The following is a 15,292-nucleotide window of genomic DNA, read 5'->3' as shown; positions in this document are numbered from 1 at the left end:
AGCTAAAAAATATCCTACTTCATTGACTTCAAAACAAATTTCAAATACCATCAGCCAACTGATATTAAGGCAATGCTTATAAACCAGAAAACTTAATTATAGTGTAAAATAAATAAAACAACAGTTAAGCTATCCTAAATAAACTCACAGAAATTTCCACTCTCCAAGGCTCCTTATTTCACTGAAAGTTGAAAAAAATAGCCAGAAAGAAAAAAAATAAAAAAAAAAGAAATAAGAAAAACTCCTGTGAACAATCAGCCCACTCTTTAGAAGTATTCCACCACAAATTAGAATACAAAACATCAATTAGAATCTAGCCAACATCTTTAAAGAGAAGCCCACTCTAATCTTGACTTGTTCTTAATTCTTATGCATATATTTTTATAATTAAATAATTAGATGCAAATATGTATATGTATTTATGCATAAATTAACAAAAATAAAGAAAAAGGGAAGCTAAAATTATCACTCTTCTGTAGAAAGAATCTTTGAACCCTCATTCCCAACTCTGAATTTCAGTTTCGGTTTCAGCTTGTGTCTCAGAACCCACATTTGTCCCCACCAAGAATTTCTGGGAAAAGAAAAAGAAAAAAAAAGGGGATAAAAAGCATCTAGGTGTTCTGTTTTGTTCTGTTACTAAAACTCTGTTTTCAGTTTTCACCTAATAAGTGTCTTCTTCTTCCTTCCCTTTGCCTCTCAATTCTTTGTTTTATCTTCATCTGCATAAGGAACCCTAACCCATCAACTTGGAATTTATTTAAGGAATAAAATGTTCATGCCTTCATGCAGCTCAAAGAATGGCAGATTCTTTGTCATAGCAACACATCAGAAGGAAACCCTCAATCAATAGCTGTAATTGTTTGAGCCTCTCATGCAGACCGGTTAGTGTTTGAGAGAAGGAAGAAGACTCATGACAAAGACGATAAGGGGAAAGGAGAGAGGGAAAAGAACAAAGAAGAGAAGAGATCACAATCCTGTCTTGGATTCCCTTGTCCAGACTAGTCTGGTTTTGAGAGAGGATAACTGTGGAAAAGAAGGGAAAAGAAAAGGGATCATGAGAGTTGGGGAGTGTTTTGTGTTTTTGGTCTGATATTGTAAAGTGTGCCAGCATGGATCCATTAATCCATGCTGGTAAGTTAAAGAAAAAACATAACAAGAAAGCTGATGTCAGTGGGAGTATTTTGCCAATATAATTTGAGAGGGGGAAGGCAGTACTGCTGAGAATAAAGTACATGGTGCAGATCAGAGCAATCTTTTAAAACGCGGAGGCGTGACACAAGGCGTTCCACTACCTAAAGGCGTGAGGCATAGCTCAGAACGTAAGAGGTGTAAGCCTCCTTAAGAGGAGAGGGATGAGGAGGAAGGAGGAGGAAGGGGAAGAGGAAGAAGAGGAAGGAGGATCCCATTTTTCTTTATTTTTAATAAAAATCTTTTATATTAAAAAGAATGAAGATGAATAGCACTAGTTGAAAGGGGGGTCTTGTCGAAGCGGAGGTGAGCGAGTGAGAACACAAAAAAAAAAACAAATTGGGCTGCACTGAAAAGGGGGGCTGGGGACTCTGGGGGCAAAGCCTCTGGCCCACTTTCTTTCCCCTTATCTATTCTTCCCTTCCCTTCCCTTTTCTTTTCTTTCTTTTTCTCTTTTCTTTTCTTCTCTTTCTTTCTTTTTCTTTTTCTTTCCCTTCCCTTTCCTTTTTTTCTTTTTTCTTTTTGTCTTTTTATATGAGGTGTGCATGAGGCGTACGCCTCTTGCACCTGAGACGTATGCCCCAGAGGTGTCAGTGCCTCTGGCCTGCACAGCTGCACCTTAGGGTGTTTTGGGGGTGCCTCGCCTGGAGGCGCGCCTCCAGACGTACGCCTCTCACGCCTTTTAAAACACTAGATCAAAGCATTTATACACCAGCTGAAATGTACAAGTTTCATGCAGAACCATGCTTGTGAAGAAGAATGAAAAATTACAAAAGAACATAGTGTGGAGGATCTAATCAAGTTAATCAAAGTGAAATAGAACATTGGGCAATGGGTATTGATTTGGGAGGAATTAAAAGGCATCAAGATGGAGGATCTCATGATAGGATAGTAATGGCTAGAGCTGTCAATAGGCTTGCATCAAGAGATACCAGCTGGGAACCAGCCCCCAAAGGAAGGCTAAAATTTAACCTCGATGACTACAGTTTTGACAACCCAGGAGCCTCAGGTGTGGGAGGTGTGGTAAGAAATGAATAAGGTAGAATTTTGCTAAGTTTCTCAGAGCCTGTGGGAATTGGAAACTACTTGAGAGATGAAACTTTGGCTACGATTAAAGGGCTGAAATTGATTGACCATCGTAACTGGAGGAACTTGATTATAGAAGGTAACTATGAAGTGGTCATTTCATGGATAACAACAGAAGAAGAACCACCTCCATGGATGTTCTGATTCTTAGTAAGAGAAGTTAAATATCCAGGGAGGTACCTGAATTGCTCATTCAGGTGGATCAGTTGATGCCTAGGATGGCAAATGGGCTGGCTATTGTTTTTTAGCAAAAGCAGGGATGTCGAGGCAAGAACTTGAATGGGGCTTACGAGGGCCAGGGAATGATCTGTAAATTGTAGGCCAACTATATTATCAACTTGTATTACAGATGAAATCTGGTCTTGCATTGCCAACACTGTCTGTCTGGTGACAGTGGGGTTCTTTCTCTCTTCATTTAATGAATGAAATCCATTTATGTCAATTATAAAAAAATGGTTATATTAATTGAAAACCAAAGCTACAGCTAATGAGAGTTATAAAACCTTAAACCAAGCCTCCAAATACATTAGATGCCAAAGAAACATGAAAGCCCAATTTCAGTAAAAAAAGGGAAAAAAATCAAACAAAACATTCTAGCATCTCAAATTTGGTACTCAATATCTCTAGTAACATGCCAGTTTACTGAACTTCTACCTTTACAGTTCTACATGTTAAGTACTTTGATGGAGAAGAAAACAAGCTCATATTGTTTTAACTTACTTATAGCTAAAAGGGAATGAATGGATCAACCTATAAAGGCTATTCATGAAAAATAAAAGAAGGTTCTTTCAAAAGAAAAGGGAACAGAATATAAACGATTCTTGTTGCCATGGGGACCATGATTTGCTAATATATTACGATTTGCAACATTCTATATGGGATTGCAAAAGCTTTCACAATGCATCAAAGTTTCTACAATTCCACGTACTACAACATTGTAGCTATCTTGAGATATTGACCCATATTCAATCAACTTGAGAACCCGTTGGCATATATCATTGCATCTTTGTATCCTACATTGCAGCTCCCCTGATATTTGATTCATGGCTTGCCCACTTTTCACATCCTTGGTCCATCGGTTCAATATATAGTGTGATGGAATTTTAGGTACAGCCGAAGTATGGAGAACAGCCATAGCATGTCTGCAGAGAAAGCCATTATATTCAAAACAACGGCATAAACATGAGATAACCGACTTTGTCTCATCCCATGCCACTATGAAGTCGTCTTGTTCTTCAAAATCTTTGACTTTAAATGTTGTTGTGGTCCCATCTTCTTTCTCTTTTCTTACCTGGCAAGAAACAATTTCCAAAACCTCAACTTGAAATTTCTTAAATACTTCAGTTGTGTAGGTTGTTGACATTTGTTTCTCATAAGGTGAACAAGTTTGTAGAACAGGTATTCCATGCCATGAATCATAATCTGCTCTATATTCTTTTTCACACATGTCCTGCAGGACAATTTTGTATTGCTTTAGAAACTCTTTCACTGTTGTTTCCTTGTGGACATACTTATCATAGATGCTTTGAGATCGTTGCACAGTGGACATCCCAGCGAAAAATGTATCTGTCATGTAAGTTGGCACCCATAGTTTACGATCTTCATATAAAGATTTTAACCACTCATCTTCACCAAGCTCAAATATTTGAATCATTTTGAGCCATTGGTCTTCAAATTCTTCCTCTGTCCATGACCTATAAATGCATTTCTTAAATTCCCCCATAAAGTTTACATGTCTTTTGATTACATGACTGAGATTCTGAGGTACCTTACTAAGAATATGCCATAAACAAAACCGGTGGCGTGCACTTGGAAAAACCTGTGTAATTGCTGCTTTTATGGCATCATCTTGGTCAGTAACAATTACTTTTGGAGCTACTCCACCCATTGCTCTAAGCCATGTCTTCATCAGCCATACATATCTTGATGTAGTCCCATCTGCAATTAAAGCACATCCAAGCAATGTAGGCTGACAGTGATTATTCACTCCAATAAATGGGGCAAATGGCATTTTATACCTATTCGTAAGATATGTTGTATCAAAACATACTACATCACCAAAATTAACATAATCATGCCTCGCTTTAGCATCAACCCAAAGTACATTCCGTAGGCATTGTTCATCATTCAAATCAATTGCATAGAAGAAGCTTGAATTGTGTTCTTGCATATTTGTGAAGTAATTAAGCAGAACCTGTGCCTCCTCTTTGTTTACTGCTAGTCGGCATTCTCTGTCGAAATGATCGCCCATGTCTTCTGAAAAATCAACATCTTGATACCCACCACATTGTTTCACCATTGCAGCATAAATGTTACTAATATGAACCCCAAAGGCATGTAAAATATCTGTATTATCTTTGCTAGTTGGATTTGTACTCCTCCGGCCACGAAGATAACGTGCTTGGATTGGCTGGAGCTCATGGTTATGCTCATTGTTGAAGTTATTTATTGCCCATTTTCCATGTTTCCTTCTACTGACATGCATTGATGCCTTGCAACCTACCTTATAGCAAGGTCTTGGGTTTCTGACTCCTATTGTCTGTTTCTTTTTCCCTTCTCTAGAGCATGCAAAAGTTGCATGGGTGAATTCCCTATTCCTTCCGCATGAAGTGCTTTTCTTTAAAGTGTCAAATCCTACAATCCTAGCATATTCTCTGTAAAAGGAATATGCTTCCTCAAGTGAACCAAATTCCATTCCTTTGCATGGAAGAGGAAAATCCACACCACCTTCATCTTCACCATGAATATCTCCGTCATTCATTATAATTCCATCCACATTCTGCCCAACATCATTAGTTTTACTTCCATCTACAGACACATCAAGATCTACTTCCATTAAGAGAAGCTCAGTCTCATTAGTTGGGAGTTGCTTTATCTATGGAAGAATGAAAAAAAAAAAAAAGGATGGAGTTAGAAATTATTAGTAATGCAATGTTAACAAGATTTTCCCCAGAAAATAAAAAAGTAAAACAAGATTGAGAAAGTAACCAAATTGAAAAAAGTACAAGGCAACATGGATTGGGGGGGCTTAAATACTAATTTGACATGAAAGGGGAAAAACACGCATAATCTCGAGTTGTCAGTAAGCAAAACAATAGAAAAGGAAAGAATAAAAAGAGTGACTGAAAACAAACAGGTTACGACTGCAAGTAAGACATAATTTAAGAATGAATTTATCAATTAGGAAGAAAAAATTACTAAAAATTATATCAATTACAAAAGAACAAAAAAGTGATGGGTGTTGAGTAAGAAAACAAACTTTAAACGCCAATATTTAGGTACGACTGATTGATACACGAATTTTAAATAGCCAAGAATATGCAGATTTCTCTACCTGAAATATCAATTATGAAAATGAAAACTCGCCAACAACAAATAAATAACGAAAAATGGAATTAGAAAATAGGATAATTAGATCTCAAAGAACTGATAAGGGTGACAAAGACAATACAGATACAAACCTATAAATCACCAGGAACACTTGAGTAGACGGCCACAGCTATGTGATTTAAAGGGAGGAGAGAGAGATGAAGGGGTACCTGCCGGCAGCAATAATTGCAATCGATCAGCAGCGACAAAGACAACCGACGACTATAGAGAAGGGATAGAGGGCTAAGGCAGAACGCAGAAATTGTGTTCAGCAAATGCTAGTCATGGCTCGAAGTCGAAGTGCTCGCGACGAAGATGGCGGAGTAAAAACCACAAAAGCACAGAAGCAAATCATGGAGTCATGGGCTCCCGATGCCCGTGATAATATTTTATCGTTTTGTGTTTTTTATTCCCTTGTCCCGTTGTCCGTCCTGGACTTGGGGGTGTAACTTGGACGGGCCCAACCCGATCTCGGACCGACCCAGGCCGCAATTTTACGACTGCTGCGCTTGGGCTTTCCGTCATCGGGCTAACATGGACTCAAAAGTTGGGGTCTTTTACTTTTTAGGTTCGCCCCTCTCCTAGTCTCTGGTAATCCAAATCAAATCAGCAGGCCCAATTATGTACATATATGTTCTCTCTCTCTCTATGGATATTTCTTTATATATGCATAATTTCTTAGATAAATTACAAAAACCCCCAGTATTATGGGGTCTGTGACAAAGACCCCCTGTACTATTACCGTGAAACAAAGATTCCTTTCCGTTAGCCTTCCGTCCAATGGTCATTGCAATATTTTTTAATCTCCGTATTAATAACTATTTTGGATGAAAAAATACTGTTCATCTTCCCCGACCTCACGAACAGCGGCGGTAATCCCCATGTGGGAATGGGATCGTGAGGCGGTAATCCTCATACTTTCATCTACGGGGCGCTGCTCTCCAGACAAATACCAACCCAGCTCACTCTTTGAAGCCAACCTCAACTCCCTACTGTCCTCCATTGCAATCTCAACCTCTCAATCTGCTTATAACAGTTTACAGTAGCAAATGGCACCTCAATGCCGGCGGATGCAGCGGTGATTTGAAGACAAGTGATTGTTTGTGGTGTGTCCAAAACACCATTAGCCAGAATAGTTTGGTGTGCCCTTACTCAATAGCAGCTAGTTTACAATTAGATGGGTGCTTTCTAAGATACGACAATGCCAACTTCCTGGGGAAACTCGACATGGCACAGGTATACAAAAAATGTAGTCACGATGCTAGTAGTGATGTTGAGTTCTTTAAGCGCAAGGACGATGTTCTTGCTGACTTGCAGGGAGCAAATGGTTTTCGAGTTAGCATCTTGGGGTCTGTGGAGGGTTTTGCTCAGTGTTTGGGGGATCTGAGTTATGCCGATTGTTCTTCATGTCTTTCGGAAGCCGTCGGGAAGCTGAAGAATGCATGCAGGTCGGCGTTAGCAACCGATGTCTACTTGGCCCAGTGCTATGCTCAACACTGGGCCTCTGGCTACTATGATTTCCCTTCAGGTGCAATTCATAATTTTGTATTACTTCTTTTGCATTTTTCCTTGTATTTTTGCTTGTGAGTGTGTTAAGTAGAAACCTCATAAGAAAAATCTCACAGAGAGAGAGAGATAAATTAGTACCGCTAGACGTAGAAGCAGCTAAGCTTCAGTTGATGATCAATAAGGTCATATCCACTACGCAGCAAGAGCAGTCATTTCTAGAGAAAAATCTTACAGAACTATGTTTGAAGGGTTACCATTGACTTCCTTTTATAAAGCTTTAAGGCATTAATTAGCTCCTCCACTTTCATTCAAATATCGAAATAATTAATTAGTGCTTCTTAAAGATACGTATATGTGTCTGCATTTCCTTTTCTCTGATGAAGATGGTTTTTTGGCTTTCTCATCGCACCCCAACAAACCAATGGATGAGAGAGAAAGGCATCAAGTAGACTTGCTTAGTTGTAGAAAAATTCCCCTTACTACTTTGCTTTTTATGGCTGCATGCCTACACATACCTCCACCGATGACTAAACCAGAAGGACGGTGGCAATAATCGTTGGAGTACTGGCAGCACTTGCTTTGTTCATCATCCTCCTTTCCTTTATGCAAAAAGCATGTGGTCAGTACGGCTATAGAGACGAGATTAAAGAGAAGAAGAGAATAAAGGAAAGATGAGAAATGGGTTTCTTCTATCCTTTCATTTGGGAGAGTTGAGAGAGAAAGAATGAGAGAAGACGGTGAGGGAGGGGAAAAGAAGAGAAGAAAGGGAAAACAATAGGTTAAATAGGTTTTAAAAGAAAAAGGGCAAAAAAAGAAAATAGAAAAAGTTTAGTGGGTATTTTGGTAATTTAATGCATTCCGTCATCTGACTTAACGATCAAGGGGGGTCTTTGTCTCATAGTCATAGTATAGGGGGGTCTTTGTCACAGACCCCATAGTACGGGAGAGTCTTTGTAATTTACCTTAATTTCTTTAATAAATCATATTATATGCATACAAGTTTACGTACGGGGGCATATACTTATATCAAATTTTAGTATGTATCAGTTGATCAATTCAAGCTTGTCACCTTGACTAGATATGAACCCAATCCAAGTGCATCAAAATTCAATATAGACTAAGGTGGCATTTGACAACACTTTTCAGACCTTTGAAGTATGAAATGAAATATATGTTTTTCAGACGCAATGCTTATTTGGTGTTGTATCTGAAAAAGATTTGAAAAGTTTTTTCAGATCTAAAATTGTAAGATTTAGGTCCGTCACTTAATGCACTCAGGCACGTTTCATCTGTGGCCTAAAGTTGAAATTACCCCTACCACATTCAATCTCTCTCTCTCTCTCCTATCTTCCAGCCACTGCCACTGCAACTCTCAGCAGTAGCGGTGGTTCTTTCCAATTTTAATATTATTTTAATAAGTTTTTTTTTTATTTTTTGTAAATTATATTTGCATTAATTATCAAATATTTTGTTTTTTATTAATCATTAAATATTTTAATAGTTTTAAGGTATTAATTTGATAATTATTAAATTTTTTATTGCTTTATGCTCTTTATTACTATTTTCATTATTATTTTAACTCATAATAATTTATTTTTAATTTATAAATTGATATGTATTTTTTAATTTTATTTTTATTTTAATAAATTATTTTTTATGAAATAATGCACATTGAACTCAAAATTACCAAATAGCCTATTTTAGGGGTAAAGTAGTAAAATCAATGAATTTAAGATGTTGAAGGTTTGATCCAACACAAAGAACTTTCTTTATTCAAAGCCTTTAAAAAGCCAAAAGCAACTATCTCTCTTTTCACTTTTAATACATTTTTAACATTTCAGATTTCAGATTTCAGATTTCAGATTTATCAAACGCCACCTAAGCATGAATTAAATAATTTGGTCTTAACCTCAATCTTGGGCCAAACTTGTTTAGTAGACCCAATTTTTAAAGTTAGGCCTAGGTTGACCTTAAACCCAACCTAGGCTGTCCAGCTTGCACCCCTAGTTTTGACCATGATGCTACTAGCATAGGCCATAGGGAATGAGTTTGGATCTGCTGATTGCAAAAGGCTTTTTTATTACTCTAACAGCACAATATCTGACCCTACATCTGAAATAGGAGGTCACATCTGCCCCCTCACAGAATGGGCCCCAAAAACTTCCTACAGTACATCCCAATCATGTATTGGGAACATCTCCCAATGACAAGAATGGGAGATGCTCTCAATGCACACTGAGATGTGCATGTGGGGCGTTTTGGGGTGCATTCTGTGGGGGCAGATGTGAACTCCTGAAATAGGGAGATATAGATATTGAGTCCTGATTTGCTCCCAACAACTACCCTAACATAATCCTAAGGCATCACCTGGCACATGACACAATAAAAATCCTGCTCAAACAATAACTCTCAAGACCTGTTTATGGGTCAGTTCGAGCTTGGCTTTTGTCAAATTTTAAATAAACTTGATCCAAAACCTAACATAACGTAAAGTCAGGCCAAAAACCCACCCCGCGAACAAGTCTATGTCTCAACACTAAACCTCAAGCTTTCTCCCTCACCGCTCTCCCATTCCTTCTTATTGGAATTCTCAAGCACCCGGATCGGTAATAAGTCATCAAATGCCAATATAAGATGCAAACAAGAAGAGCGAAGTCTATAGAAATGCAGAAGCTTTTCTGTTAAAAAAGCTTCAAATGCCAATTTCAACTTTTCTGTTAAAAATACTAAAACAATTTCAAATTTTCATTTAATCATGTTTTTGATCAAAAGTAATTAGTCTGGACAATGTTGGGCTTTTTCTATCCCATGATTAGCCCAAGGCCCCAAACTATAGAATTTTTTTTTGCCATCTCATTTTAAATATTGCCACTACATATTACATGTACAAGAAGAAAGTCCTATAGCACTCCCCAAATAAAAAATACAAAAATGTAGCAATTATACTATTTATGGTGATGGTGGTACTATTGGTAATTATGTTGGTTCTTTGGGTTTGTATTAAGTTTTGATGATGAAGATAAATTTGTTGTTGTTGCAAGTTCTTCGTTTCATATGAGTAGAGAAGTACCAGAGAAAGAGTAAATAGTTATTTTTGAGGCTCTTCTTTGTGTTAATAGCACTAGGATCTTTTGGATAATATCAAATTTGTTTGGAAATTTTAAATTTGTTAAGTTTGTATATATAAATAGGAATTTGAATTGGAATGTTGATGTTGTATTTCAAAAGGTAAGAGGCTATTTTTCTATGTTTAGTTGGAATGAGTTTAACTTAGCAAGTTTTTTGGGCAGATTTTCTGGTAGCTCTGACAGTCAAAAGATACATTGCAGTTTGGAAGATGCATGTCTTTCCGCACAAGAATAAAACACAAAAGACGCAAAAAGCTTTATTTGGAGCTTCCTGAAATTAGCCTAAAATGAACTTTTCGCATCTTTTCGATGCTCTGACTTTTGACGACTAGATCTTTCGCGAACCAAATGGGAATAGACAAAAAATCGGTCTACCCAACTTATAAACAGCCAACAAACCGTATAAAAAGACATGCGAAACAGGCCTTGATTAATTATTGGTCTTGTAAACTCTATATTTTGATTATTTTGTTAGTTTACTTATCAAATGAAAAGATTGACATAATTTCATGTGCCACTAATGTGGTACCCACATTGTTAATTTTGGCTTTGTTGGTGTGAGTTCCACGTATTTATATTGTATATTTGTTATTAGACATTTTATATGTACATGTTTCATAATTAATAATAAAAAAATGATTAGTAAATGTTGTAGTCCTACATTGATATCATGAATATCAACCCCACCTACAATAATCATAATTATGCTATAGATGTCTCTTGCAAAAATTTAACAACTTGTCACACATAATTTACAATCTATTTCTCGCCATACAATTATAGCTGACTTTATTATACTATCAATGTGACTTGTCATAGGATCTAACTCGTGAATGAATTAGGTGATGATTAGACTTATTCATAGACTGGGCTTTGGGCTCGGGTCAAACCCATTAAAATTTTGGCAAAATCAAGCTCAAACCCGGCCGATAAACAAGTCTAGTGATGATACCCTACTAGCTATTGCTGTGAATACTTACACTTGAAAACTAGTAAAAAACAATTCACCCTAGAAGAATGTCTATTATTTTATAATGTATTATATTTGTACTAAATACTAATACTTGCTTTGGTTTCAGTGCAATCATACATGGTAAATGGCATTTCATAACTTTTTTGTCCTTTTCTTACACTCATACATAGCATGTGCCTTACACATGTTCCATATATTGATAATACATGCTTTGGTTTTTAAAAAGTTCACATTAAATGCATATACTTGCCTTTATTTTGGTGTATGTCATAAAACTTAAATTAAATTATAGTATCATATATATATGGTTATATTAGACTACCATATTATTTAATGTCATAAAAATAATAGAATATTGATACTTGCTTTCATTATGATGCAAGTCATAAAAGTTAAATTAGAATACCATATTATATAATGTCAATAATTTTATCTTTACTTGCATGCATGCCCTTACACTAATAATAAAAATAATAGAAATGAGAAAAACAAGAGCATTCCATTTTTTCTTCATTTGTCATTTTTTTCTTTCTTTTGTTTCTTTGGAGTTCTAATCAGCCCCCCGCAACATCCCACAACACATCCCTGCCGTGTATTGAGAACATCTCCCGATGATGACATCATCATTTCTGGTATTATCATTGGGAGATGTTCCCAATACACAGCGGAGATGTGCTGTAGGATGTTGTGGGGGGCAATCTTGTGGGGGGTTGATTTGATCTCGTTTCTTTGACATATCTACCATAACTCCTTATATAAAACTAGTCACAACTATTTAAATTCTACAATTCTAGATAAATAATCAAATTGAACCTACAATTTCTATATTAAGACAACCATAGTCGACTATCTTTTATATATTATCAACTAACTTGTTACAAAATCTAATTGGTGAATGAAAGAAGTGATAACACCTTAGTGGCTATTGCTATGACTACTTCAAAACCCATCTCTTACAAAACAATATAATTTACACTAAAATAATATCTAATATGTTCTATTTTAGTATATCTTCATGGTATCATATGAGGGGTTTTTTTTTTTAATAAATGTTCATGTAATTTATTCTTTCAACTTTTTTAGCAGACATGAATGACATGTACCATATAATGGTGATACTTGCCTTGCATCAATTTAGGCTATATTAAATGCCAATACTTACCTTGATTTCAGTGCAGTTCATAAAAGCTAAATTATAGTATGGTAGCGGCATGCAAGGTTAGTATTCATATATTTTTATCCATTTATCTTTTCATATAAACATACACAACACCTATCCTTATACTAGTACCATATAATGCTGATACTAGCCTTTGTCATAGTGCTAGTAATAAAAGTTAAATTATACTATAATATCATATAAGGTTAATACTTTTATCATCACTTGGACATGTATAGCACATGTCCTTATACTAATAATAAATAAAATAAAACTAAATAAAAATAAAAAATGACCATTTTTTCATTTATTCTTTTCACAAACTATGTTCTTTAACCAACCTATATAACCATTTATACTATTATAAAAGGGATAATTTCCTTGGTCTTGGTGTAGTAAAAGTTAAATTTGATTATATCATGACAACTTATATTTTACCCTTGTAGGCATGCATAACACATGCCCTTACACTAGCCTACATAAAACTTAAAGGCATAGGTTTCCTAAACAGCTATGATTTGTCACAAAACCTAACATTTGTTTCTTTAAGCTTCTATGTAACCCTCTAATACTTCTAGTAATAATTTCCATACTTTTCCTTAACAATTTGTCATTCTAGATGACTATTCATATAAAACATGTGCAATTTCTTTCCTTAGGCATACAACCACAATTGACTAGCTTTTTTCATGCTATCAAGGTAATTTGTTACGAAATTTGGCTCATGAATAAATTAGGTAATTGCACCTTGTTAGGGTTGTGCATAAAACTTGAAATCCCATCTCCTATAATATATCATAAAAGAATACATACATACATACATATATATAATGCCAATTCTTTCATTTAGATATAATCCATAAAAGCTAAATTAGATTGTCAAATCATATATGGTCAATACTTTTAATTTTACTTTTACTTGCACATATGCATAACATGTTCCCTTGTAATAAATAAAATAAAAATTAAAGGAGGGATAAAAAATAAGTATATGCCATTTTCCTTCATCTATCATATTCCTTCACATTTGATTATTTAACCTATGTACATAACCCTCTCTAGAAAACTTCTCCCAAACAACATAGTTTTATTTTCTGAAGTTGCCAAGCCTGTTGGATGGCTAAAGCTGAGTAGAACCTTGAGAATTCAAAAGTTAGTGGTGGAAACTTATTCCCAAGTTCTCTACAATATAATTCAAGATGTTTATTGTTTACCATGGAGCTTATAGTATCGAAGAGTGAGATTCAAGGGGACAACATAAAGTCTTGAGGCATTTTTTGTGCATATTTACAAATAAACAAATGAAGTAGCAGATGCCCTTTCAAAGTTAGGGAGTGACATTGCTCATCATAGGACTTTTCATAGCTTTTGCCAAGCTTCCTGACAGGATTGAAACTCTCATGTATATAAATAGATTGGGTATTGCTCTTGCAAATGAGGTACTTTTTGTATATATTTGAGCCTGGGTTTGGGTGTGACCATCTTTTTTTATCATGAACTAATGGCCCTTTGTATTGCTTCTCTAGGGGTAAGGCTTTACATCCCTTCATTGGGAGTAAAATTTGGGGTACAAAAGAAAAATGAACATCAAGAAAATAAAAACCCCAAGGGCTTGTAAGCAAAATGGCTTTTGTAAAAGGACATGAGTAAAACAAACAAATTGATGTTTCATGAGAGGAACTATACATAAGACCAACTCTATTAGAAGTAATGCTTCTTTTATACAAGACATCTGTCTTTCAATAGCACAAAATCCTAAATAATCTTTCACAATAAAGACTTTGAATCTAGGTGGGATTTTAAGTTTCCAAACTTATTGTATAATCTATATCTATATACTAAAGCAAAAGGTTCCATGTTAGAGGTCCCTTACCAAGTTTTATCCTTTTATTATTTTCTTTCTCTCACAAGTAACAACATGACACCCTCTCTATTCTCCGGTCCCACCCACATCACATGCCCTCTTTTCTCTCCTTAGACCCCTCTAAATTTTGTCTTTTTTTATTTTCCTTTATTTTCTTTAACAAGTAACAACATGAAAATCCCTACATTAGCATCTCCCATTTTAACTTAATTAACTTAAATAAAATTGTTAGGAAATACAAATGATTAATTAAATAAGGAGTATAATAGTTAAACAATAAAAAATAATTAATTATTAAATTGATAAAAAGATTATAAATTGTTTAAACAACTAAAAAACTAATTACTAAAATGACTATATAATTAACCTAATTAACTAAAGATAATTAAGTTAGCTAAATAATAAATATAGTACTAACTAATACAATAACTAAATCGTGGTTAAAAAATAAAGAAGCCACATTTATACCAAGTAAATAGAGGGATCTCAAACAATGAATTGGGGCCAAGGCCCAAGGGTGTAAGTGATGTTAAGATTGATTTCAATTTCAACAATGTCATCAAGGTTAGAAGGGAAACGATCAAATTGAATCTCAACAATGGTGCAATTAGTTTCTTTGTTGAGGTTCTGGTTCTTAGCTTAAATATCAATTTCTCCAAATCTAATACCAAATGATGCTTGATGGTACCATGAGAGGCAAGAATGGTAAAGAAGTTGTAGAGGTACAATTTGTGTAGATCCTATCGGAGGTCTGTAGATCACCACCTCTTGAATTAATAATAATATTAATGTTAAATTAATTATATTGATATCAAATAAGTTAATACCAAACAAGTTACAATTAATATATAATAAGGATATTATTAAAATAATATATTAATACTTAATTGACTTATAACTTGGGAAATTAAAATTAAAAGTACTTAATCTTAATATATTAAGCTAAAATAGAAAAATAATTACGTTAAAGTTAAGTTAAATTAAATTTAGTATTTACACTAACTTGACTTTAAATT

The 15,292-nt window shown here is 35.0% G+C and overlaps 2 pseudogenes across 4 annotated transcripts; one reads left to right on the top strand and one right to left on the bottom strand.

Moving 5' to 3' along the window:
* Window positions 1-2,894: 2,894 nt before the first annotated feature.
* Window positions 2,895-6,023, bottom strand: LOC104592607 (protein FAR-RED IMPAIRED RESPONSE 1 pseudogene; annotated as a pseudogene). 4 transcript variants are annotated; one of them, XR_016084359.1, is made up of 3 exons: window positions 5,736-5,954; window positions 5,534-5,608; window positions 2,895-5,149 (listed from the first exon to the last, which is right to left on the bottom strand). The product of XR_016084359.1 is annotated as a protein FAR-RED IMPAIRED RESPONSE 1 pseudogene, transcript variant X3 (transcript). The 4 variants fall into 4 exon arrangements; XR_016084361.1 differs by having other exon boundaries at window positions 5,814-5,951; XR_016084357.1 differs by lacking the exon at window positions 5,534-5,608 and having other exon boundaries at window positions 5,814-6,023.
* Window positions 6,024-6,524: 501 nt separating this feature from the next.
* LOC104595014 (plasmodesmata-located protein 8 pseudogene) lies at window positions 6,525-7,827 on the top strand (annotated as a pseudogene).
* Window positions 7,828-15,292: the final 7,465 nt, after the last annotated feature.

This window comes from Nelumbo nucifera, chromosome 3, assembly GCF_055504915.1.
Source record: "Nelumbo nucifera cultivar China Antique chromosome 3, China Antique-T2T, whole genome shotgun sequence".
Taxonomy (NCBI): Eukaryota; Viridiplantae; Streptophyta; class Magnoliopsida; order Proteales; family Nelumbonaceae; genus Nelumbo; species Nelumbo nucifera.
The sequence above is the reverse complement of the archived record's forward strand: the minus strand, read 5'-3'. Positions and strand labels throughout refer to the sequence as shown.